The sequence below is a fragment of the Coturnix japonica genome, chromosome 1 (genome assembly GCF_054131305.1).
Source record: "Coturnix japonica strain WE chromosome 1, WE-NBRP24, whole genome shotgun sequence".
Lineage (NCBI taxonomy): Eukaryota > Metazoa > Chordata > Aves > Galliformes > Phasianidae > Coturnix > Coturnix japonica.
In genome coordinates this window covers 60,459,845-60,487,006 of record NC_140663.1, presented here as the reverse complement: position 1 = coordinate 60,487,006, position 27,162 = coordinate 60,459,845, and the positions used below count along the sequence as shown (strand labels likewise).

At 42.0% G+C, this 27,162-nt stretch overlaps 1 protein-coding gene across 3 annotated transcripts in view; it reads left to right on the top strand.

Moving 5' to 3' along the window:
- Positions 1 to 1,864: 1,864 nt before the first annotated feature.
- The window catches only part of RASSF8 (Ras association domain family member 8), a 77,160-nt gene continuing 51,862 nt past the window's right edge, over positions 1,865 to 27,162 (top strand). For 2 of the 3 annotated variants that reach the window (XM_085541764.1, XM_015869035.3), the window contains exon 1: positions 1,865 to 1,915. The gene's annotated coding sequence lies outside the window, so the exon portion shown is untranslated. Of the gene's footprint in view, positions 1,916 to 19,966; positions 20,083 to 27,162 lie in introns of all 3 variants that reach the window. The other variant, XM_015869044.3, reaches the window with a different exon arrangement.

The window sequence follows — 27,162 nt, the reverse complement described above, 5'->3', positions numbered from 1 at the left end:
TTCATATGAGCTCCAGAGGAGGCTGGATTTTGAGAAAGGATCTTACAGGAGTTTTACGGCTTCTATTGTGTTTACTGGCTTAAAGAAAAGAAAGGAAGTGGCAGCATTATGAGCACAGCACTTCTCAGGAGCTTTACAGGAATATTTGGCTAAACATTTGCAACAAGCAGTCTGTCTGGAAAATGCAGCTCTTTTTTTCCTGCTAGTAAATTATCTGGCAACAATCTTTATTAATACCCTTGAAAGTAATGGCTAGAAATGCTTAGTGCGAACTAATCTCATCTTGTAGACTGCAGGAAAGCTGGTCACCCAGGCCATTGCTGGAGGCATCCCTGCCATGTCACATTTTCCCTGTTTCATAAGATTGACAGTGCTGCCCTCTTCTTTTGGGGGTCAGCAACAGGGTGGGAGGGAACGGTGTGGAGCTGTGCCAGGGGAGGGGCAGCTGGGGGTGAGGGACAGGGTCTGCACCACAGGACGGGGGGCATGGAATGGGCTGCACAGGGCAGTGGGCACGGCCACAAGTGCTGGAGTTCAAGGTGTGTTTGGACACCGCTTTCAGCCACAGGGTTTAATGTTTGCATGGTCCTTTGTCAAGTGAAGAGTTGGACTCAGTGACCTTTGTGGGTCCCTTCACACTTGGGACATTCTATGTTACAAGGTGTACACAGCTGACCATGCAGACCACCAGTGCCTGGACTGATTCACCTTATTTCTGCTATTTCTTCTTACTTATAACTCATCACATGTGTCTATGGCCTTCTACAATAACTAGCTGGCAGCTCCTGCTGTCTCAGATAGCAGAAGAAGGCTCAGAGGCACGTCAGGCATAGAAGTTACATAGAAGTGCCCCGAAAACTTTCTCAGCAGGAACTTTTTGTCTTGCCAGGAACGCTTACAACAAATATGCTCAGCCGTATAACGATGTGATCATAACCCAAGATCCACGTGTGGACAAGCATCACTAAGATAGTGGTAGTCAAAACAGCTGAGAGTTCCAAGAGATTCCATTGCAAACCATCAGCCTGATGTGCCATAGGGCAAAGGCCTGGCCCTGGCCAAAGTTGGGCAGCAGTGCTGCTGGAGAGACACTGCCAGGCCCTGTACAAGCACATGCAGACAGCAGAAAATGCTTGTGAATCATTTTGTTTCCTTTTTGTCTTAGAAACAGTCATCTTCCGATTCCAAGCTGTACAAACACACAACTGATTAAAAGTTCCTGGTGCCAAAAACAGCCTCCTGCATAAGACTCTTCGCTGCTCTGGGTTGTTATTTTATTATTATTATTATTATTTTTCCGGGGAATTTTCCATCATCAAAAGCACAAGGCAGAAACAATAGCAAACACTGCCTGCCGGCTTTCAGTTAAAAACAAGCAACATTGTTCCAGAAACAATAGGAAAATCTCGGCGATTAAAGAAAAATAAGAGGGAGAGAGAAGGAGTAGGTCTGGATTCAGAAGGCCGCCGGTGCTGTGCTGTGCTGTGCTGTGCTGTGCTGTGCTGTGCTGTGCTGTGCTGTGCTGCGCTGTGCTGTGCTGTGCTGTGCTGCCGGGCCGTGCCGTTCGGCGGGGCTGCAGCGCCTCTCTCCTTACCAGGCTGCGGTGCCTGCCCGCCCCCGGGCCGGGAGCGTCGGCGGCGGGGGGCAGCGGGCGGCTGCGGCTTTAAGAGCTCCCACAATGCCGTGCTGGCGTCCCAGTTCCGTTACATGTCTCTCCCGGTGAAGGGGAGCGAGGCAGAGGCAGGAAGGAGGCGGGGGACAGCCCCGCGCCCACCTACGCGCTCGGCGGGCCCGGGGGAGGAGCGGAGCCGAGTGGAGCCCAGCCCAGCCCTCGGGCTCTGCGCCCCCCGCGGGGCACGGGAGTGAGGCGGAGCCGGCGGCCGCCGGAGCCGTTGGTGTGCCCGCAGCCGGAGCGGTAAGTGTGGTCGTGCCGCTCCTCGGGCTCTCCTCGGTCCCCATCCCGCCGCCCTGTCCGCCCCTCTGCCGCCAACTTTCCCGCTGTCGTCGCTCGCTCCCCTCGCTTTTTCTCCGCTTCGGTTGCTCTTCGCACTGTGCCGTGCCTCCTTCCCGTCACGCTCCCTCCGTCTCTCGGTTCTTTCCTTCTCTCCTCGTCCGTTCCCTGCCCTTTGCTGGCGCTTTGCTTTCCTTCGAGCGCCGCGTTGAGAGGTACGGGCTGTTTTGTGCGTCCTTGGGAAGAGACTCGAGCACCGACTTTCCTCGCACCCCTATTTCTCTCGTCCTTTCCCGTGCTGTGCCCAGCGGGAGGGTCTCACTTTTCCTCTCTGCATCTTTGCGACGTGGACCGTTCGGTTTCGATCTCTTCCTCCCTTCCTCTCCAGGCGGTGACGACTCGTTTCGTGATTAATCACTTATTCCCGTCCCGACCTCTCCTCCTTTCTTTCACTCCCCACAGTGAGCAAAAGATTAAAAAGAAAAGCTGCTGCGCCAGCGGGAGCGTGTGAGGTTCCGTTCTGTTGGTGGGGGGTGAGAGCCGGGGGGGGACGCTGAGAAAAGCTGGGGCAGGAGCGGTGCAATGGGAGACAGAACTTTGCAGGGCAGAAGATGGATCCAGCTTCGTGGTCTGCGCAGCCCTGAAGCGTGGCTGTGGTCATCCAGGACATGGCTGGGCTGGGGTGGCCTGTCCCTGCTCAGCGAGGGGCTGCAATCCTTATGGCAGCAGCGCATTGGGCTCACGCAGCTCAACGCGGCTGGTGGGCTTCGTTGGTGCAGGAGATGAGAGCAGAGGGAATGCAATGGGTTCCAACAGCCCCTCTGGAATGACACCTGTCACCCCTCGCATCCAGAAACTGTGGATGTGTCAGAGCTTGACAGATTAACACCTTAGTTGGGACTGTGTGGAGCCCTGTTGGTGCTGTAGCATGTGCTTCAGCTGTGCTTCCCAAGACACCTGCTTGCAGGGGTTGGGTGCTCACAAGTAGTGGGCTGGGTGGTGGTGCGGGTGTGTTAGGTGCTGTGGAAGTGAAGCCTGACTTGTTGGTTCTGTAGACAATGTGTAGTTTGGAAAGGTGAGGTCAGCTCCTTAGGTCCGAATGGAGCACTGTGGCTCATGGCTGTGTTATTACCTCTTTATTCTCTTCCTTAAGGCCACAGGGTTACCTGGTTCAAGTGCAGATGAAGCCCTATTTGTCTCTCTTCCTTTAAAGAAAGGAGAAACTACAGTTTCTTTCCAAACTTTGTTTAATTATAGCTGATAATAAAATAGGCTGGGGATTGAACCGGAAGCATTTATTTTTATGTTGGCGATTCCTTGTGTATCCGATGACTTTTTGGCTCTGGGTTAGCGGAAATGACTGCTTGTCACTGCGCTGTTCAGCTGTGCGCCCTTTACAACGGCACTGAGGTTCAGATTTGCTTTTTACACCCGTGTAACTTCTGTCCTTCCCACCCCCACAAGCCTAACGGGACCTGACCGCAGTTGTGTGATTTGCTTTTTTTTTTCTTGCTCTCTCCTGGAGATGAGAAACTTTGTAATCGGGGGAAATAGATGGGGATAAATTAACCAAATATGGTTAGCAAGAAGTCGGAATCTTATAAAGCTGTGCTGAGAGCCAAGGACCATGGGTCCTGTTCCTGCCTTTGCCATGGAATGGCAGTGTGACCTTTACTGAAGCTGTCGTGTCTTAGCTGTGCCTTATAGGACGTGGAGGCTTTCAGAATAACTGTAGTACTCTTACACGTGATTTTTAGGGATAATTTTATCCATATGCATCGCTGTGTTTGGTTGTGATTTGGAATGCTGGTCAGGTGGCGGTTATTCTTGTGCTAATATTTGTTCTTAGGAAGCTGTAAAGCAGAACTCTTGATCGGTGTTTATTTTGAATGACAGTGCACCAGATTTTTGCATTGCTGTCACAGTTTGGAGCCTCAAGTTCTATTTATCACTTGTATACTTGGAGAATGTTGCATGCTTCATCTCTGATACCTTGTCGGGGTGTGAATTTGCTCATTACTGCTCAGGCTCTCCAAAAAGAAACCCAATGAGCTTTAATTGCAGGTTGGAGAATGGGCCGGGGACCCCCCTCAGTGGGATGTGTGCAGCTCTTGGCTGTTTCTTGAGCTCTGTAATTAAGAGATTGGCTTAGTACGTGGGTTTTTTGTTTGCTTTCTAATTTTAGGTCTTTGCCGAGATTCTTAAGTCTTTAAGATCTCTATCTTGAAATTAAATGTAAATGCTGTGTGGTTTTCTGGGGCTTTCTTGAAATGTTGGATTTTACAACTCTCAAGCCAGGACCATACAGCCTAACATTGACATACTATGATCTCAGTGCTCGCCTTCCTGTGCTGTTTGAGGTTTGTAGCCTTTGTAAACAATGGGCTCGATCCTGTTGGAAGTGTTTCTCTGCTGTGAATGAGAGACTTCTCAGTAGAAACTTGCTGTTATGCAGCTGTAGGTACAAGTTTCTGTCTTCTTGCCTCTGCCTCTATGAGCCCCTTTCTGTCACCATCTAGGCAGGCAGTCTGTCTTCAAATTCAGTTTTGCAAATACTTGATTGCTTTCTATCCTTCAAAGTATGTACTGATCTCAGCTCCAACAAGAGTAGTTTTGCTGGCCAATTACAGCATACTCGCATTGCTTTCTGTATTCACGATATTTTCTCCTGCAGTTGTTGTGTTTGTATGGCACCTTTCTCTGTACTGATACAACATGGGGAGGGGAGAGAATTGCCTGTGTGTACCAAGCTGAGCAGTACTTCTGCTTGCTCCAATTTCTTACCTGTCTGGTTCAGATTGAGCCCTTAAGCTGCCACAAGAAGGAAGATGGTTTTGATCTGTACCTTACAGTGCCTTGTCAGAGGGATTGCAGGCCAGATCCCTCTTGCTGTTACTTTTGCTCAGTCTCAACAAGCGTCGAGTTGTCTTTGTGATAACTTAAATATGGAGATAGGAGAATGTATCTGAGAGGAGATGAGGAAATTTGTGCTGTAAGCCTTTGGAACTGAGAGGCGCTTAAGAAACCCACTTCATTTACCTTTTTACTTGGAGTTACTACTTAAAGGGGGGAGGAATCTGTTTTCTTTCCTACCGTGCTCGGAGAAAGGGCTTACAGACAACAAAGGACATTGTAATGCTTTCCAATAGTCCAGGATTATTGAACAAAAGTGTCTTGCTGTGCAATATTGCTGCTGTGCTCAGTGTTGTATGATAACACATGTTTCTCAGCTGTTGTTGATTCCTCAGTGGCACAGACTTCAAAAGAATGCGCTGAAAGAGAGCCGTGGCCAAGAGAAAAAATGAGTTTTGTTCCAGTGACCTGTACCATCCGTCCGCTTAAATACTTAGTGGAGCTATTCCAGAGCGTTCAGGCATCCAGTGAAGGCCAGAGAGTGATTACAGCTGGAAATGGAGCCTGCTATGAAGAGATCACCTAAAGAGCACTTAAATGCCACCTTCCCCTCTAACCCCCCCCCCGCCATCCCAGCTGGCAGGAGCGGATAAGGCTCATCGTTTAGGGAATCTTTCAACATGACATTGTCTAACTCCTAATGCTGTTGGGATTTGTTTATTTTTACTCTCTCTGCTATCTTTAGCACAAGAATAGTAATGAGGACAGAAGGTCATCTCTGCGGTTTCCTTTTGAATGTAGCGAACCAGGTCTGTAATTTGAGTAAATACAGGTTATATTAGCAAGTTCCTTTATTGCTGAAATGTGTGGGATGTTTAACAGAATATGCAGGTGTTTGCAGAGTTAGCAGTATTAATTGCTGAATTAGTTTTAGTTGAAAATCATTACTGGTGAAGTCACCTGTCTTCATATTGGAGTTAATTACAGTGAACTGTGTCAGGTTGAGTTTGGGAAGCACTCCATAGTTCAACCTATGGTAGCAGGTAATAGTAATAAAAAGATGAATTGTGTACACAGGCATGTTTATTATGATGCAGTAGTATGCTATGAATGCCAAGTGTTGTAATTGATTTTACTTAAATTCTTATGTTGGTGTCCACTGTGCAAGATGGATCTCGGCTTGTAGTTGCTAACCAGATCTTAAAATCATGCCCCGTGTTTTCAGTAGTCTCAGACAGTGGAATTGAAGGGAGTCTTACCAGAGGGGTTGTGAGAACACAGTTTCGCAGAGGGTTGTTATTAGGGTAGTATGGTTAGGTTGTGTTTGGGCTTGATGATCATTGAGGTCATTTCCAACCTGAGCTGTTCTGTGATTCTACGATCGTGAACTTTTGAATATCCTTGGCATTTTTCTTTGTGGGGCTGGCATTCATTTTAGGGGCTGGGGCTATTACTGCATCAACAGTACTATGAATTACAATAAAGAGGATTTTCCTTTGTACTGGATGGGAAGTGGTCATACAGATGCACTAAGAGGACACTTGTATTGGGAAAAACGTGAGATACTTTAGTAGTTGTTTTTTGTCAGCAAGCAAATGGCATGACTCTAAAGGTAAGCTCAATTAATGTCCTGCTGTAGTGTTGCTCCTTTGTACTGTTATGTAATACTTCTGCTTTGGAGAGGATTGTTCTTCTCCCAGTGTAGGCAGTTGTGCTTTTTTTTTTGGTGCGTTGAGATGTCAAGTTTTAATGCCTTACTACCTCTTTGAGAGGAACGGGGAGAGAAGTTTTAGACATCTGTAATGTAACTGACTTCCATCCAGCTTTTGCCCTTGCTCCGGGGCTGAGGTTGTAGTTTGAATTCATTTACTGCCTTTGAAGGCTGTACTAGGTGTAACCTTGTCTCATTCCCCTTACTGCCACAGTACCTGATGTATTTCAAGCATGCACTTCTCTGCGTCTCTAGGTTTTAAAATGGTGAGGTGATGTTGGTGCTTTCTTTATTGTAAGTTTCCTTCTAGTCTTGGGATCTGTGACTTTCTCTTGTTTCAACTGAATGGAAAGTTTTATGCTAGAAGACTTTTGGACTCCTGAAGTGTCTGACAACATTTTCAAGCCATCGTTCAATGGAAGCTTGGAGTTTTTGGATCAGCCTTCTGAAACTTTGTGTTTTATCATTGGTCAGCAGTTCTGTGAGTGTGAATAAGGAAAGGCTGCAACTCCTCTCAGCTGGGCAGCCAGATGTTATGCAGTTTATGCCAAAGTGGGCAGACAGTGTGTCTTTAGCAGTCACAGAGTCTGTCAGTTGTTCTTGTCACTAGCCTGTTTGGGAATCTTCAACAAATGGCACCAGCTTTTCCTTCTCCCTCTCATTCCTGCTGTGCCTGCGCTGATTGGGACCACCTCCTAAATAAACCGAGATTGAGAGCTAAGTGTTCTTTGTTGCTTTTTGAAAAGTAGATAGATATTTCAGCTTGTATTTCCTGTTTACATTAAAGCTATAGAAAAGCCACATGTAATTTGGCAGTTAGTGAATGTATAGTTGTTCTCTAGTAGATGAATTCCAACAGTGATTAGCGTGGTGGTGTGTTAGGGGAGGGGTGGAGATGGAAATAAGGAAAGCAATTATCAATGAAAATAGAGGGGAGAATGCTTATAGTACCTCACATCTGTTTCACACTAGATGTGCCTGGTCTCCAGATCAGTGCGTGTACCAGACTTGTGAGATCTTTAGAGATGCTTGTCCCTGCTTCTCCTGCTTCTCTCTGATACATGAAAGAAAGGAAAAATAATGAACTTGGATGTCCATGCATGTTAAAGTCCTCGTGGAGAATAAAGTAGGAATATGCCAGATCTACTAATATATAAAGGATGATACTGGGAACCAATGTACCAGTTGCTTAATTGTGCCTTTGAAACGGAATGGCTAACAATACTAATTAGGCTTTCTGCTTGGAATAACTGACATGGAAAGAAAAACATATGGCAGTAGTGGAATGCCCTTGTCATTGCCCATCAGAAAGTGATTGTGTGGCTCTTTTAAACACATCCTCACTCATCAGAATTTTTCCCTCTGTGTGGTGTGTGCGCTTTGGGTTTCATCCAACGTTCCACATCAGTCAAAACCTTTACGCTGGTTTCATTGGGAATGAGGACAGAAACCTTTAATGAATAGCTGCACGTTTGATGCTATGTATTTCAAGTAGTGGAACTGGCACAGATGAGCAGCAGGAGTAATGAACGTCACTGAATACAACACAGTCCTTTCATGCTCTTAATGGGATTGGAATTGGTAACCTGATACTCCAAACAGATAACAAAGGCTATTTATCATACAGGGCAACATTGATTCTGAAGGAGTTGGGCAATAGCTTAGTAAAATCTTTGATTGGAACTTGTTCCAGTGAATGAGATCTGTCAGAAAAAGACTGAATTAACGTGAATTTATGAAATTATCTGAATGGGGGAGTAATTTCTTCTTATTTCCAATGTTGTTGCACTGCAGTTCATGTATTTATATATCAATTTACTTGTTCGCTCATAGCCTATGAATTTAGCTTTTGTTTCAAAATGAGGTACAGCATAAATTAAAAAAACAACAACAGAAAATAAAGTATTTGGGCTTTGCTTCTTCCAAGTTTGAAGGACTTAAGAAGGCAACAAAATGAACTGATATGTGGAAGGTTTATCTGTGGTATGTGACCTTTCCTTGTTTCCTGGGAACAGACCAGAAAACAACTGACCTAATATAAAAGACAGCAGCAGTCCATGGGATTAAACTATGCTATATGAGATTCTTGGAAAATTTCCTTTAGAGGCCGTTTAATACAAGTAGGATGGATGTCTTCAAGGGTCATCTGGTGCAAGAAAGCTCAGACCGTCCATGTAATTCTAGAATGAAAATAGCATTTTTCCCTAGGCCTGTGACTTACCAATGGAGGGAAAATAACTGGCCACCTTACCTTTGACTTATTTTCTGAAGCAGTGAAACTTGCTGTCTCTGCAGGCAAGGCTGGAAGATAAGAGTACCTTGAAGAGGTGGAATGTGCTGTAGGAGAAGGAAGGCTTGATTGTGTCTGCTGTCAGTAACTGAAGCTCTGTGCAGGAGGGGTCATGTTTTGTATCAGAAGCTAAGGGAAGAAGCTCATTCTTCCTAGATAAGATCACAGAGCTCTCAGCTAAGAACCACACTTTATAAGGTATTCTAGTGGTGTTTTTGGTTTACTTAAGCTTTTAGCAAGACAAACTTTTCTGGGTGTTTGGTTTCCTAGGACTTGCCAGCCTTCTGTTCCAGTGTGCTGCGGAACAAATGGTCAGCAATGGTGTATCGCAGTAGTATGTGGAGGCCTGGCATGAGATCGTCACCTGTGCAGGTGCTCAGTGAGACATGAGCTCTCTGCTTCCATCGGGGTGGGAATGTGAGGGTGCTAAGCGCGGCTGTGATCCATTCTCATGGCACAGCTGGAGTTGGGCTGAAGGCACAGTGCTGCCTGCTGTCTCCCTGCCCTATGTCCAGTTCATAGCCCATCACAGCCACCTTCCTGCATCAGCTGCTATAGACAGTTTGTTGGCCCAAATTCTCTGCTCCTTGTCAGAACTAAATTTGCAATGTGCCTTTTGAAAATGTGCCTTCCTAAACCCTGTGTTGTTAGTTTTCTGCTGCACTTGCTTGCTGCTGTTCTTTTAATGCTTCTAATTAGTCTTAATGCTGCATGTCTGAAAGCACTGCCATTTCTTCCTCTTCTGCTGTGGGTCTTCCTAAATACTTGTTCATGAGCCACTGGCTTTCCAGGTGTTTCTTTGGTTGTGGTATAGCATTTGCTTTTCTATGGGAAGACAAGATGCCAGAATGCTCTTTCCTTCAAGTCTCACAGCTGCAGACAGAGACATAACTTTAAGTCCTTCACCGCCAAGCAGTTTGGGGCCTGGTGGGGGATGCTTGCTTTGCCATTCCCTCTCCCTGGAGCTGGGTTTAAGTTACACCAAACACCTGTCCTCTTGTGATGCTGACATCCTGTCAGTATGTGTTCCCTCTGCCCCTCAGAAGGTAGTGCTTGTTTCTTTAAACTTATCCTTATAGGAAAGTCAAGCTAGGAATCTTCCAGAATTCTTCCCCTCCTTCTCCTTGTCTTTCACTGACCTCTAGCCACATTGCTATCTTTCCTGACAAGATGCTTAGTTTCATCGCTGCTGCTTTTCCCTTTCACTCTTCACCTTTGATTACTTTTCCTGCAGTGAGCTGCTTAGAAACATTAACCGTGACAGATGTATACAGTAGCCAAATATAGCCAAGTTCCTCAAGTTTTTTTTTTAAGCTTGAAACTTATACTAAAATGCTTATGGCAGGTAAATGTCTTTTCTGTATATTACTTGTCACAGCAAAAATATTTGTCCTCGGTGAGAAGGGTAAGTCTCTGCAGTGATGTCTGTATCATAATATTTCTGTGTTACTTTTTATAAGAGCCCTAATTCTCTCTCCCCGAGCATAAACTACTGCTGCAGTAACATCATGCCAATTTAAATTGAGTTTTGGATGGAAATGGAGGACTTAAACTATCGTTTGATTTTTCTAATGAATTATAAGATAAAATGTAATATGGATAGAAGGCAATATATGGAAGCTTTCTTACGCTTATGGCTTCCTGGTTGCTTGAGAAATTCTGTCGCTTCTAAACATTATTCTTTTCTGAAAGACCCAAATTTTCTGAGAAAGTATTTGCTTTTATTCTATGAGTAGCAGAGAAGATGACTGGATTAACTTAAATATGTTCACAAAGGCTGTGTTTTCCCTATTCTGTACTGCTACTCTTGTCATTCTAGATACTTCTTCATAAGCATAAGTGATTAGCTGTATATGAGGGCTGCTCAGAAAGTAATGCCTCCTATTTTATTACACTGGCCCAGAATGTCAAAGGTACATGCTGGTGTTATGGCAGTAGAGGCTGAACGTTCCCAGCTGTATCCCCTTACTTGTTGCTGTATGACAGATAGCAGTAGAGGGGCGGTCTGACAAAATAGCATCTGACATGGTAGTGTGTAGGAAGCAAAAGTGTATCATTGAATTCTGCCATACAGAGAAGAAAAATGGCATCCATTGACATTCATCAACACTTGGTGAATGCTTATGGAGACCAGCAGAGCACAGTAAGGTGGTGGGTGGTGGTGTTTTGACAGCAGTGACAATGATATGAAAGACAAGCCATATTCCAGAGAGACATGGAGATTTTTACAAGTGTGACATGTAGCTCTTGTTCACCTCTGGTGAAAATGCATTGCTAATGGTGGTAACTATGTTGAAAAAGGGTGTTTTGTAACAGACTTTGCTCTGTCAAATAGCGTTGTTAATGTTTGTTGTAGTTTCTGTGGCAATAGGAGGTATTACTTTTGAAGCAGCCTGCATGTGTGCTTTCTGACCATGATTTACTTTCATAGTCTGGAATGATGTCAAGGCAAACTGTATTTCTTTGGAATACAACTTCAAATTAAGCTCCATGATGTTTATCTTGTTATACAGATGAGGAAAGTATTCAAGGTGTGTGCTATTTTTAAGTCCTCTTCTTTCTCATGCACCATTATAACAACTATCTGCATGTGGTAAGCAGAAGACAGTTCTGTTATAATGGAGTGTGAAATTAAACTAGGGAAGACTGAGCTGTAATAGCTGAAATGTCCTCCCTACATTCCAGAGAGGGTTTTGCACTTCTCTGATGTAGGTGGGGGGAAAAACGGTGAGTAATGGCTTTCCAGCTTGCCCTCAGATACAGTATATCTCATTCCCCAGGTCTTGAGAATGGTTGTTATTGCTCAACATAGGCAACGTGGGTCGTTCTGTAAATAGACCACATTCTTTCCAGCTATGGGCTGTGATACCTTACAGAGGCCCAAGCCCCCAAAAACTTCTGTTTCAGGTCTGGTGCTTGCAAGGAAGTGATGGCTTCCAAGCACCTCAGTTATAAAATGAAACCAACATAAGTTAAAACTGAGATCTCACTTAAAAAAAACAACTCCCCCCACCCCTCCACCCGCCTGCTTTTTAGAAGCAAGGAATGGCATTGTTTGGCTGTCTCATGTGTGAAGTTGCCATATTCAGTGGTACCACCAAGCCTTCTCTTACCTGCTGGAATTGCAAGGGCTGTAGGCAGATTAGAATATCTGTGATTAGATCTTGGTATCAAGGAGCTATCTGAGGTGATTCATTGATAAAGCAAACCTTAGTACAAAATTACAAGACAAGCCACCTTTGGATGTCTAACCGCTATTTCTCTGGCTTTTTTTTTCCTTCATGAAAATGTGGAAGAAGGTCAGTATAGCTACTAGGTGACTAATTAGACCTTAAGCAAATGGCTGATGTTCATGTCTCTTCCTGAGATGAGGGAAGCTGTTGGCAGTCCCTGAGAGATTTCACTGTAATGAAGTTTCGCTCTGCTAACAAGCGCTTAACTTTGTAGGTCAACACAACCACACGCTTCTGTCAGCGTTCTGAAGTGCGTAACTTCAGGATGCTCTTCTGAAGCCTTAAAGTTGTGGATGTGATGTTATAATGATTGAATGAGATGCAGCCATTGAGCTGAGCCATGGTAGCTTAGTAACAGTGCCTATGTGCTGTGGCTGTTGGATGATGCCAAGGGGTGCTTCTGTCAAAAGCGATAAGCTAATGTGACTTACCTAACACCTTGACTGGGATTGCTGTGTGCATAGAGTTGAACTACAGCTTCTCTGCAGGTGAGAATCTCAGTGGGAAATGGGCTGTTTAATGTTCTTATGGTATGTTTTACAACAACGCTTTGTGAATGGCCTGTTAAGGAACAGGTTTTGTTAAAGGTTTGCCTGGAAGTGGACACAACTTGTCACAACTGCTAACTAGAAGAGCGTATTTACATTACGAGCTTGTTAATTGGTTTCATGTATTAGTGAATTGTTAGCTTCTCCTGTTGATTCTAGCAGTTGTGCTGTGTATGTAGAGCAGTCTTGGTACTTGTATGCTTCAGAGCAACTGTACCTTTGAGAGCTGTGAAGGTAGATGGTGAATTTCTTCATAAGCTTCTGCAGAATGAGTTGCTTGGAAGATTTTTTGAGGACAAATCATCTGTGTGAAGTGAGTAAAACGTTTTTCTCTGCCTAAATAGGATTTGTTTACTGGAGCTTGTTAGTATCAATTGATGGGAGCATGAGGATGTCGTTGCAGTCCCCTGTGCTGCAGGAAACCTTTAGGAAAGAAGCCTATCTTTCCATGCTGACTGTCATTCCATTTCTGACTGCCTGTGCTGCTGTTGAACTGTGTGTGTGGTACCAGCTTGCCTTCTCCTTTTCTGGCTTGTCCTGAAGAGCAGGCTGGAAAAAGGACCTGTGAACTTGTGGTCATGGCTTAACATTAGAAGATGGATACGATGCTGGTTATTTTCTTTCTTTTTTATTTTACTTTTTATTTGCTAGGTTTTGCTCAATGATCATTGAAGATCCCAGAAATCTCAGGTCACTTGTTTTCTTTGTTTCTTAAATCTAGGATACATATATGAAATTATCTGCACTAAACAGATGTACGTAAAGCATGGATCTATTTAGGCATGTAAAAATGTTACTTTCTCAGCTTATTCTATATATTAAAAAAGAAATGAAACTTTACCAGAGAGTGGAAATTTTGGTCTTCACATGAGATAACTTTTAAGTGCCAGCCTTAATTGTCTTAGTGCCTTTGCAGCATCAGAAATGCAGGTGTTAGGGAATGAGGTGAACAGTGACTTGGTGTAGGTGTTCATGCCATTATCCACAAGCAAATATTATGGCACAAATAACTACTTGTGCAAGTTTGCTTTGGTGTGTTTGTTTGCTTTTCTCTGTGGTAACAGATTAGAATTCTCTCTCAAATTGGGGAAAGCAATTTGTGACAATTCACACCTCGGGGGTGGGGGGTGGGAAGTATAAACTTACATGTAATGAAGTGAAATTGAAGTTGATTTTTTTCTACTTGCTGGCACCTGGCTGTAAGAAACCCAGTAGCTTTATCAAACTGAATCGGAACAGTAGTTGTCATCTCAGACTAGATTTCACGTCCGCTTGTATAGATTTACAAGTGACTAATTTCTAAGTGAATGTAACTTGATTTAAAATGCATTAAGTGTTAATAATGGTGTATTTCTTGTGCTTTAAGGAAATCCTTTAAATGTTCTGAAAACTAAAGTAATTAAATGACACTGAACTTCACTAGAAGTGTAGTGTAAATAAAAGCATTTAATAAAGAGAAAGATCAGGATTTGTCACTGGCTTGGGACTAGGCTGAGAGAGCAATCTCTGGAAGACAGAGTTCTAAGGAACCCTATGCATTTCTTTCTAGAGAAGCATCTTAATCTCTTGAGTCAGTTTTCAAGACCAAGCTGGTGAAAGCCATCTGATCTGAGCTGAGTGCTGGCATTGCTTTGAGAGTCTGAAAGCTTTGAAAGTCTGAAGCAGAGTACATAACATGTTCTTTCAACCTGATGTGTTGTCCTTAATTTTCTTTCTTTTTTTTTTTTTTTTTAAGTAGGTAATTGTACTATATGACCACTATGCATCCTTGCTCCTAGGTGGCCCTTAGTAACATTTTTCCCCCCTTTACAGCATTTCTTCTGCATTAATGAAGAGCAAAGCCTAGACGTTCTTCATGTCTTTTTCCTAGCCACTGCAGAATGATTATTTAAGAAGCTGGAGTGGGGCAAATTGATGAGGCCTTTCTCTAAATCTTAGGTCAATTCCCACCTTTCTGGAGGCTGAGATTTCTTAGAGAATCGAATGTTTCTGTGCTATAATGTAGCAGGTTTAAGAAACAAAAAAAATAAACCAACTCAGAGTGCCCTTTAAGGGAGTTTAGCATAGGTGGTACAATATGGTGAAGCCTCATATGATTTTTATTTTTTTTTTTTTTAGTTTAAAAAAGGGCAATAAACTTAGCAAACATGAGAGGTCGTAATTGAAGATGCATTAATTTTTGAAGAGAAAGTACCTTGCCCCGAACAAAAGATTTAGCAAAATTTGGCTTGTACATTCATATGATGAGAGGTATAATAAGGAACTGAATACAGATTTATCTGTAAGAAAGGAACAAAATCAGTCTCAAATGCTGTGTCTGCCCTTGATTAGTGTATGTGTGGGGGAAGGGGGAAGGCCTTTGATTCCAGTATTGATGCACAAGTCTTACACAGCTCATGTAAGATGTGTGGAATAGGTGGTACCTTTCAGATGGAAACTTTCCTTTCAATTACCATTTTCTGGTTAGTACAGTTCTAGAGAGGCAGGTGATGGTGGTGAGTTAATTATTCACAATTTCACTATACTGGTTTACAGATTAAGTAAATGTACAAGTTAAGAGCAGTAGATGAAGTAGAGGGGGAAAATATCAGGACTAAGGATACAAAAGAACTTCACAGAATGTTCTTGTACTTAAAAATGCTCAGCAGCTGCAAGACTAAGGGTTGATGCTGTAAATATGAGCAGCTAGTGTTTAATTATGTGTAGGCACCTGAGTTTTAAAGTCCTGTGTTTCTTAATCAAATCAGTGAATGAAACATTAATTTATTGGAACCCATACTGAACATGGGCAACATGAAATGAAATTTTAGATAGCAGTATATTCTGGTATCTATTGCTGATTGTTTGGTCGTATGCATTGATGTTTCTCAGTCCTGGTAATAACTTTTCTATTGTATGAGCTGGAATGAGATGGTGATTTGAAGTCACTGCAGAGTGTCAGATGATTTCTTGAGTAATTTACCAAAATCACGCAGTGAGAAAGAATAAAAAGACTTATTTAACTGGTAGCTTCTTGGTTTATTCACTAACCAACCTGTCACCTAAAGTGAAGTGGTTGAATTCTGAGCATGGAATTCATACATAGACTTTATGCTCATGCCAAAGTCAGTGGTCATTGCTGGCTGAGGTGTGCTGCAGTGGAACTGTGTCGCTACCAGGGATTTTTTTTCTCCCTAATACAGTAATCAGTGCTGTGGAAGCAGACATACAGTGAGCATAGGTTATTGTGTGCAGGAATGGGAGAACACAGGAGTTCTATATCAATGTGTTGCCAAATTTGATTGAGATTTTCCTGTTGAAAATAAATGAGTGAAGAAGAATTAATTGTAGCGTGGCCAGGGACCATAGGGTTGTGTTGTTCCAGTGCATTCATTTGGGATTGAAATATGTACACTGGTAGTACTTGCTTCAGAATAATATGCAGGCTCATCACCAAAGCTGTCTTATAGGAAGTTGTGTAGGCTCTTGTAAGAAGGTCTAGCAGGTCAGGGTTAAGTGTCTGGGGCCATAAGTCTTTGTGATCATACTGTGGCAGAGGGAGGGACAGGCTAGTTTCTGGAGAACGTGCTGTAGTGACATCAGTTGCCAAATGTGGTGTTTTTATATTGGAGAAAATGTGCATGAAATGTATTGTTGGAATAACAAGTTTTGTTGGAAAAGAGTATTTAAGAATCTGGGAACTCTGAACAAGTCAAATGTTTCTGTACTGGCCTATTCTGGCAGTCTCTTAACCGCTCTTGTTGGTAGTCTGAAAGAAATAGCTTTTTGATGGTGTACTTCCCTTAGAGGGATCAACTTGATTTAAGTGCTTGTTAAAGTTCACTAGTCAAGCAACACCTATTAAATCCTGTTGTCTTTTAATGTAGCTTGACATAACAGCATTTGTGTGCTTCTGTATTTGAAGGCATGCAGCTGAGGAGGCTTCTATGCTGTCACAGGTACTGTGCATTGAAAGTATCTATCGTTGTACATGAAGTGTCTTCTGTGCTTTTTCTCTTAAGAATTTGTCACTTCCTTTACAGTAACAATTGGCATGTGCCAGTGGAACAGCACGCATTATTTTTTGCTAATCTTCTTAGATTAGGATCTGTGAGCTAAAATGGAGCTCTTTTTGTCATGAATCCTTTCCAAGTTGTTTCCATTTAGGGTCAGTTGATTAAAATGTATATTGTGTTGGCTGACTCGCTCTTGCTGGTTGGATAAAATGAAGTTGCGGTCTAGGTACAAAACTCAGCAATGTAAGATCCCTGCTGGTAAGGTTGTGTATTGTATTGAGATCTGTTTGCTTGGTGGTGGTGTATGCAGAAGTGTTTTATCCCTCAAGACCTGAGATTGACATCCTGCTTTACTAGGTCTGTCTGTCTCTGGATGTTGCAGAACAGATGGTTAATTCAAAAAACAAGAGTATTAAAGCTGAGTAGCTAAATCTGATCTCCTAAAAAAAATGAGGTTGCCAAAACAAGCTGCTGTATTTGATGTAGTTGCTGAATTGGTCTTTTTTCCCCTCATACGAAGGTGAATCTAAGTTTAATGCCTCAGAGAAAAGAGGCTGGTGGTGGTTTCAAGAATTTTCAGCTTTTTGATCCTCTCGGAACCTGCAACTTGAAACAATCAGTTGCCTACATTTTGTAGGGCTCTGTGAAGGAAAAGGCTTGTTCCAAATCCATCGCTTTTCTTGTCACCGTGGTCCTGAATTTTAAAAATAAGAAGGATAAATGGCCAGAGTAGGGTAAGGCTGGCAGCTGATTGTTCTGCCGTGATTTGCTTTTATTCTTTTATTTCTGTAGTCAATGAAATGCGAAGGAAAAAAGCGAACTGTTAGAAGACGTTTTTTTTTTTTGTTGTTTGTTTTTTTTAAATGTTTACAGGCAATTTCTTTTCATACAAAATAGGTTTTGTTGTCAACAAATAGGATAAGTAATCTGAGACAAGCATTAAGCCAAGGAAGCCTTTAGATCGTCTAATCCAACCTGCATACCACAAATGCACGTTATCTCTGGGCAGAGCCAAACAGTAAATAAATCCACATACATCTGTACTGATATGAAAGGGATTAATTTATTTTATGTATTCATCCTGTTGGGATTATTTGTTGGGGACACCATTTCACACTAACCTACTTGCCTACTTTGAAATGAAACACTGGGGTGAGCGGACCAGTGCTGCTTATCTCAACCCTGGGGTTTTAAATACTTATGGTTCCTCCATGAGCTGCTAGGAGGTCTGTCTACTTAGCAATTCTCAGGAAGCTCTGAACTCGCAATCCATTTTTCTATGGTGGATTGAATATTAAATCTGTAAAATTTTGTACGTTAATTTTTGGAGATTATCTTATAACATCATACAACTAAATAAATAAACTGTCATATTTCTGTCTGCCAAAATATGGTACTATCAATACCTATGCATGACATAAAGATAGCTTGGTTATTGTATAAAAGCTGAACAAAGCAGTAAAACTGTTTGTGTGAGCTTCTGGCTTGGTAAATGCTTTTAAGGTAAAGATTTGAAGAGTTGAAATTTGGTACTTTTGTTAACTCTTCTGATGTTTAATCCTGTATATTTAAGCTGTCAGGCAAACAAGTGGAGACGGAGTCCTTCAATCAAGTCTATTCGGCAAGTTTTGCTGTAGAATTGAGCTTGCTGGGTGAGAATGTAAGATCTCAAATTTTAGTAGGGTAGCCCGCCATTTCCCATAGAAGGAAGTCTGAGAGGAATCCACTTCCTTCTAAATGCTATATATATATATATATATATATATATATATATATATATATATATATATATATATATATATTTGGCTTCTCTTGGAAGAATAAGTTATTTGGTTCTTTTAATTCTGCATCTCTTAATTGGCCTCAACCCCCTTTTTCTTTTAGAAATCAATGTCTCTGAAGCTATTAACCATACACTCAGACTTCTGGACATGATCTTTAAAGGAGGCATCATTTGAAATAACTACCTACATTTCTGCTGATCCCTATGATTATGACATGGGGTTAGATGTTCATACCACAAGTCCACAGCTGGAAATAGCTCCTTCAAACCTGGTAAAAGGGGGGAAAAGAAATCCAAACTAGAGCAACCTTGGGAAAGCCTGGGGAAACCAATATGTTAGGGAAGAAATTGGCAGAGGCACCAGAGTGTCTGAGAGCAGATGGAGTGTTGTCATCAGTTGCAAAATCAATGTCAATATTGCACACACACAAAAATGGCTCTTCATATGCTCTTGCCAAACACAGGGAACAGGAGCTATAAGTATCACTGGTAAATTGTTTTAGCTGCCAGCGAGCATCTTGCAGCTCTAATCAACAAGTTGGAATTATTCCTTGCAGTGCTACGCAGTGGTTGTTGCAGAAACACTTAATTAGTGGCGATAAAATAACCCCGTTTGAGTTTTTGCTTAATGACATGGAATTCTTACAGTTAAAATAATAATCTCCTACCTGTGTTGCTGTGCTCTTCTGGTTCTCTAGTGGGGCATTTAACAGTAATAATGAATTTTTCAGCGATTCTCTTGTGGTTATGTTGTTTCATATTTTAGTGTGGTTCAGAACTGGACTGCAAAGCTATTATTCTGTACTTGTTAATACTGTGTAGCTATTGACCTGTCTGTCCTCTAAAATGCAGTTTTGAAGTGTTGTCCTGTTTATACCATGTATCGGGATAGTTGCCACAAAGTTGACCACTGAGGTGTGTGATTTGTAAGGGGCTGTCCACCTGGAAATGAGAAGTAGCGGTCATAAGGCAGGATGCCTTACTTCATGATTGCACTGTATGGCAGATGTCTTTTTAATTAATTCATTGGGAGAACAAATGTTGAAGCAGAGCCTGTAAGACGGAGAGAGGTTTGGTTTTAAGTTCTGAAATCTGTTTGTACTGATCCAAGCTCCATTTCCATGGAAACAGGAAGTCTAGTGCTCTCATTTGTCAAGTTCAGCTGCCTCTTGGCTTTGGGGAGAGTAAATTGTTCCCTTATGCTAACCCTTTCAAAATCAGGAGTTGTGCTAGTGTATTAACAGTGCATTTTTCTTTTTTTTTTTATGGAGGCAAATAATGATGGCAGTTCTTTCATGCATTTTGTTTCTGGGAGAGACATTAACTGCTTATAGGTCAAATATCTGAGTGTTCAGAGTTTGTGCCAAGTTACCTAACTTTGGATTTGTCACGATGTACTTAGTGTTAATGTAATACAAGATCCCCCTGATATTGGAGGATAGGAGGAGTGGTCTTCATTATGATGTAGTTTTTACATGTTGTGAAGCAAATCCAGCCCTTTGTATATCTAGAAGGATCAAATCTGTCCTCTGCCTGCCTTCCCTTCAGTTCTTCTGTCAGCTGCCTGCAGTAACACAGGTTTCTTTCCATGCTTTGCACCAGCCCTAGAATATATTGGCTCCAGCAGCAGCTTATCCCTGAAGACATCGGGAGTCTGCAGTCTGAGTGAACCTGGGACTTAACTGCAGCAACACCGTGTTCTGCATTGCCTCTGTACAGTAGGTATCTGAGTTTGGGTTGTGCTTTTGCCTGCAGTGTGACACTTCCAGGTATGGTCTGTGTGGTGTTTGTACAAGCAGAATGACTGTGTCAGACCTGGAGGAAAACAGGCAGAGGTCTGACTTTCTGGAAGAAATCTTGAAGAAACTGATGGCTTTTCAGGTTTTGAAATGGAGTGGAGGTTATTGAGAAGATTATGGGGAACACAGAGTATGTACTACTATTCTTCATTGAAGATGAGTGCTGATAGGAGAAGCTTGCAGTCCCTTGGCTAAGTGTTGTATGTTTTGAGGAGTTAGAGTTTCTCATCTGGAAGGTTTTACAGGTTAAATGACTTCCCCCCCCCCCCCCCCCCCCCAATGATTTATACATGCTTTATCAGTGTTCTGCTCGGAGCTGCTTTTGGCAGCAGTAAAATTGCTGGAATTACTATTCAAGTGAAAACACTTCTGTATTTCTGTAACTTGTACCATTCACTTTATTGTACAAGAGCTCAACACAGTAAAAGCATATTGAGTGTGTGTAGAAACAGCGTTATACCAGAGACCTACAGCCAGAAGTGTGGTGGCTTATTCTTTCTTTTGTAGAACAGTGGTGTTAACATAAACCCACAAACACAAATGAGACACAAAGAAAATAATCCCTGCTTCTGTTAACTCTTTAGCTGTTCAGATCATGTGGGCAGTTAATTCAGGCTTAAATATCCTGCCACCAGTTGTTCAGCATAGATGGCCTTCTGTGCAGGTGATGTCTTCTTTGAGCACAGCTGTAGTGCAGGCTGTGCTGGATGGCTGAGTAGAAGCAAGGTTCTGCAAAGAACCTCAGATTGTTGAGGGAGGCTTGAAAAGAATATAAGATTGTTTTGATGGGTAAATAGCCCTACTGTAAATATATATATATATACATATATATATATATATAGTTGACAGCTTTGTAAGTCATCTGTAGCATGATGTCATCTTTATCTCAAAAAAAAAAAAAAAAAAGCAAAAACTTGCACACAAAGTGGTTCTGAAACAGTACCTGGGATCTTAGCAGAGGTGTCTTAAATATTTAAGCTGTTTGCAACCAAGAACATAGATCAGCTTCGTACACTTCAGGATTTCTCTCATCCAATGAAAGTATCAGTTCATTCTTGTTTTCCTCTATAAGCATGAGGTCAATAAACTAAATCTTACAAGCAGTGTAAATGGAGAACCAGCTGATCTGGAGATAGTCTTCTCGTATGATCTGAAGTCTTCTGGAAAGGTGTCTCCCTGCCTTGATACCTTTTTGATTCTAGTTTTCAGCATGTTTATTTAGGTGTAGTATAATGGGCTTAAGGCGAGCTGTCTTGGGAACGTGGAACTTAACAGCTGTGAGGATCTTGTCTGTTGTTGCTTGAGGTAGAGGGGTCCAAAATTACTCTGGAATATTGAGTTTTCTTTCTCTGCACTGGCTGAATTTCAGTTGGAATTTGCCAAAGTAGATCTAAACTCTGAACGGGACCTGGTAGCAGGACTGGTGGTGTTCATTTCTCTTAAAACTTAAGCAAAGAGTTGGGGAAGAAAGAGCCAAAAATGACCATAAATGAATAATTATGTCACTAATGTAGCCAGGAAATCTTGCCTGTAGATTGTAGCAAGTAGAAACATGTCAGTAGCTTCAGCGTCTTTCACAAATGAAATCAAATAATGTAATGATGACTTTTCTGTTCTAGCAGTCAGTAAGTCTAAAAGCTTTACAAACTTTGAGGAACATATACAAGGTACATTTTCTTTTGACAAATGTGTTCTCTAACTATCTGCAATTAAATGCCAAAACAGTAGGTAATCCTTTAATCCTTAAAATGCTGTAGGACACAGCTCCTGCTCTTGCTCTGAATGAATTCAAATGGATCTTGAGGTGTGAAAACTTAAGAAGGCTTAAACATAACTTATCTTCCTGTTTAGCAGCTATTTACTGGGACAAGTCAGGATGTGTGCCGTGTCAGACAGTTACTCAGCTACGGAATTGTTGTTCATCTGCTTGTATTATCCCTGTGGCATTCAGTTCTTTTGTGTTGACTTTAAATATTTTCACTTACAGTAGATTACAGATTGAAGAACAAATAAATAAATACAGTAACAATGGAAGAGTGCAAGTGCATAGAAGCCTTGTGTGATGGAAATGTATTGTAACTGATGGAAAATCTTGCGATGTTTCTGTCACAAATAGCAATAATCTTACATGCTTCTCACTGAAAATGGACCAGTAAACAATGATCACACAGTGCGAGCAGAACAGGTGGTGTAAATGTGAGATTGTTATTTATATGTTCTCAGTGTTTGGAAAGCAGATGTGTTTGGAAAAGATGCAGGTGAACAACTTCTGAAATACAGAAATGCCGAATCTCTTTTATTCTATGCCTGTGTAGTATGTCTTAGGCACTGTAATAAGGTTTCTGATGCTGTTAGTCACTTTTTGGTGCCTGCAAATAGCTGTCTTTTCCACTCAGAATCTAAAACCTATGATTCTCATCCATGTCATTATTGGATATAATTTGCTTACCAATAGTCACTCTACTTGAATTATGCTACTTATTTTTAGAAGGCTTAAGGAGTTGTATTGTAATTGCATTACTGTGAAGAGTGGCCTGATGCATTATCCAGTATGTTCGCAGTCCTGGTCAAATGGCTTTTAATTGCATTAAGAGATAACCTAATTGGTTCTAGGAATATATGTATTTTCCCCAGATGTAGTATTTGTCAAGAACTACAAGTGCAGAATCACAGAATTATCAAGGTTGGAAAAGACCTAGAAGGTCATCCAGTCCAACCATCACCAACAGTTCCCAGTTAAATCATATCCCCCAACATAACATCCAAATGTTTCTTGAACGCTCCCATGGTCAGTGACTCCACCACCTCCCTGGGCAGTGCATTCCAATGCCTGACTGCCCTTTCCGAGAAGTAATACTTCCTAATGTCCAGCCTGAATCTTCCCTGGTGTAGCTTGGAACCATTGCCTCTAGTTCTATCAGTGTTTACATGAGAGAAAAGGCCAACCCCCAGCTCACTACAACCTCCCTTCAGGAAGTTATAGAGAGCAATAAGGTCTCCCCTGAGCCTCCTCTTCTCCAGGCTGAACAATCCCAGCTCCCTCAGCTGTTCCTCATAAGTCCTGTGCTCCAGACCCCTCACCAGCTTTGTAGCCCTCCTCTGAACGCATTCCAGGGCCTCAATGTCTTTCTTGCAGTGAGGGGCCCAAAACTGAACACAGTACTTGAGGTGCGGCCTCCCTGTTCCTGCTAGTAACACTGTTTTTGATGCAGGCCAGTATGCCATTGGCCTTCTTGGCTACCCAGGCACACTGTCGGCTCATGTTCAGCCAAGCATCAATCTGTATCCCCAGGTCCGTTTCTTCCACAAAGTCCTCCAGCCACTCCACCCCAAGCCTGTAGCGCTGCCTGGGGTTGTTGTGGCCAAAGTGCAGGACTCGGCATTTGGTCTTGTTGAACCTCATCCCATTGACTTCAGCCCAGCTCTCCAGCCTATCCAGATCCCTCTGAAGGGCCTCTCTACTCTCAGGCAGATCCGCACTCCCTGCCAATTTGGTGTCATCTGCAAACTTACTGAGGGTGCACTCAAATGCCCTCATCCAGGGCATTCCAAAAAGTAAAGATACTGAAGAGGACAGGCCCCAGCACCGACCTCTGGGGAACACCACTCGTGACCGGTCACCAGCTGGATTTAACTCCATTTACCACCACTCTCTGAGCCCAGCCCTCCAGCCAGCTCCTTATCCAGCCAAGAGTGTTCCCATCCAATCCGTGGGCTGCCAGCTTCTGCGTGAGAATAGAATACTGTGGGAGACAGTGTCGAAGGTTTTGCTGAAGTCTAGGTAGACCACATCAACAATCTTTCCCTCATCCAGCAGATGGGTCACTAGATCATAAAAGAAGATAAGGTTGGTCAAACAGGACCTGCCCTTCATGAACCAGAAACCAGAAAATTTGTTCAGAAACAAATAGCAGCAGTCCATAGTCTTGTGCTGTTACACAGCTGAATGCAAAGGAAAGCACTCAAGCTGCTCTGGGCCTTTCATATTTGGCCATCCTATCTTTAATGTAAATGCAAAGTTGACTAGAACTGATGCTGCTTTGTATGAAGACCTCGTATGCTATGCTATCAGTGAAAGTGGATGAAATTAAAAACCCCTTTCATGTCTTGTTTCTCTTGGACACATGAAAATGTCCTTCATGAAGATGATAACACTAAAGTATCCATGCATTGGTTTAAAAAAAAAAAAAAAAAAAAAGAACACAAACACAACTCTTTCTTTTTTAGTGACTTAGCTCTAAATCTTATGTTTTAAATGTAAGCAAATGATAAAACCTTCGAGTGGAAATATCTTTTGGCTAGTTTATCTACTAATACATGTAAGATGCTAATTCTGAAGGCCTTAGAACAGTAATTATGATTGGCTTATGAACAGGATCAATAACCTGATGGGTTTCCCACCCATTCCTTGCAGACAAAATATTACTTCTCTGTGGCAGATATATTTTAGGTAATGTGTACATAGTCCACATGGCTGGCTAAGGTTATCATCCTACATGCCCCAAGTTGTGTTTCTGAGATTTTTCTCTCTGTATCTGTATTGCAACTAGCTTTGTGTCGTGATCTGCATTCACTTTCATTTGGTGCAGTACAACAAGGACCAGCAAGAATCGGTTCTGTACTTCCAAGGGAAGACTCATTTTTTTGTGTCTCTGATGTAAGCAGTGAACTGCGTGTGGATTATTTCTTTTTGCTGCAAATGGAATTAAGATATTTTATCTATCCTCACATCCTAAAGCAAAAGTAAGGCTTTAAACCTGGGTAAATGATAATGACCAAATCTTGGCTTTGTAATCAAAATGTAAAATTGCCTTTAAAATTTAATCTCACCATGCTGTGCTCCTAATTTGTAGTTTATTCAATGAGTTGTTTTGACTACAGGATACCAGTAGATGCACCTTTAATATTTGTGCCATGACCAGTATTTATCAAACGTGTCAGAGTGACAAACTGTACATCTACATGCAGCACAGCTTTTTGAATGCAGCTTGGATTTAATAATTTGTTTTGTAAAAGGCATTCCAGAATGGAGGATATCTATGGGGAGTGATATGTATGCATGTCAAAGACAGCTCTTTTGTATGGGCTTGATGAATCACTGTGCCTTGCTACCCTGTGAAAGGCAACTCAGAGTTAAGAATGAAACGCTCTGCAGTTTTGTTATTCATGGGGATCTGTGTCAAGACACTTGAAAACACCAGAACTGACACATGTTGTGATGAATGCTTAAGTTGCATTCTCCAGATTGGTTCATATTCAACTCCCCAGTTATAGCAGCACTTCCTTGTATTTTCCAACTTTATAGGACTTCCTCCAGAGCATTGCAGGGTTCTCAGATTATTTTCCAGTGGTGCTTTGTAGGTATGTATTTTTGCTGCATTTTTAAAAGAGAGCATTTTTAAAATGCTCATCTCTACGTGTGAGGAAACTCTTAGAACTCTGTGTTCACACTGATTTTGGAGTTTGTTATTACATTAAAATATGCTCATGAGATTTCTCTTCTGAATACACCGTTTCATTTTGATGAATTAATTCTAGATGATGGTGTGAAAGCAAGTATTTGCAAGTGGGAGTGATAGTGTGGGTATGCCTCGTCTTTGAGGTTTTCCTGTGAGGCTGCTGTCTACGCTTTATATTTAATCTATGCTAACTTGCTGTTGTGATGAAGAGCTCTTGTAGAATATAGATGCTACAGTACTGAATGTTGCAGAGTGCTTGTGCACACAAAATGAGATGTATAGTTCAGTTACGCAGTAACATCCAATGGATGACGTACTCTTAGAGACGAGTGATTGCAGCCATACTTTTATCGTGTTAGAAGTCAAGTAGCATAAGCCAATTTCAATAAATGTTGGGCAAGAATCAAATCTGAAAGAGAGTAAACTTTTGGCTGGATTGTTATGAGCTTGCAGTCGCTGACTACTAGTGCAGTAATGAAATAATTGTTGACATGTTAAAGGCAAACTGCCAGGAGAATGCTGATTCTGATTTCATTGTGTTTAAACTAGTTTATTAACAGTTACGTAGCATTAAGAACTACTTAACACTGCAGCTTTGTTTACTTGGGAGACTTCACTTTCAAAATGTATTTGTCAGTTTTTATTCCCAGAATCAAGCACTAAGAATATATGTAGTGGCTTTTTCCTTTGTGTGTGTGAACATAAATCAGTGCACATATATTACCTATACTGTTAATCCTTTATGAGGAGTTATTCTAGGGGTGACTGAACCAATGGTTTGTCTTTCATCCTAAAAATGTTTTGTGTCAGTAAAGTTAAGGATCATCAAGCAATTATTTACAAAATGTATTAATGACTCTCATATGGGGAATTAGGTCTAATGCAAGGTACGTGCTTTCTTAGCTTTTTCCAGGTTAGTCTCAGGTAGATTTCTTGCAAGAAGGATGGATAATTGGAGTAGAGAAATGAGATTTATAAAATGAAAAAACAAAAAACAACTACAAAAGGATCATCTGATTAACACACATCTGAGAAAAATTAGAGTGGCTAATGAGGGTGTGATGGTAGATGTTTCTTTCTCAGTTGTGCATGTATAAGTAACTCTTGTGGCGCCTTGTCTTTGTCCATTTAGCTATCTCCTCTAAAGACATGGACTACTTAAACTCTCTTTGCTCCTCTGATAATGTTTCTGTTTAAACCAGAAATATTATGTTTCTTGGTGCTATTGGCTGGGCTGGTTGCACACAGCCCCTTCTGGTGAATAAGGCATGGTAAGTGTGAGCATGCATTCAGTGCTTAGGGAAATTAGGCTCTTGATGCCTGTTGAAGACCTAAATGTCAGAAGCAGCTCTTTTTCCTACTGGGAAAACTGTTCCAGATTTGTAATGCTTTGCTATTTCAGTTATGCATTCCTGGCTAGAGCAGGAAAGTTGTCACAGGCAGAGCCTGTTGGCACTTGGCTCTTGCACCTGCCTGCTGAGCACCAGTCTGAGGAAAAGCTGGCTTCTGTTGTCTGCACTTCGCACCAACATCAGTTGTG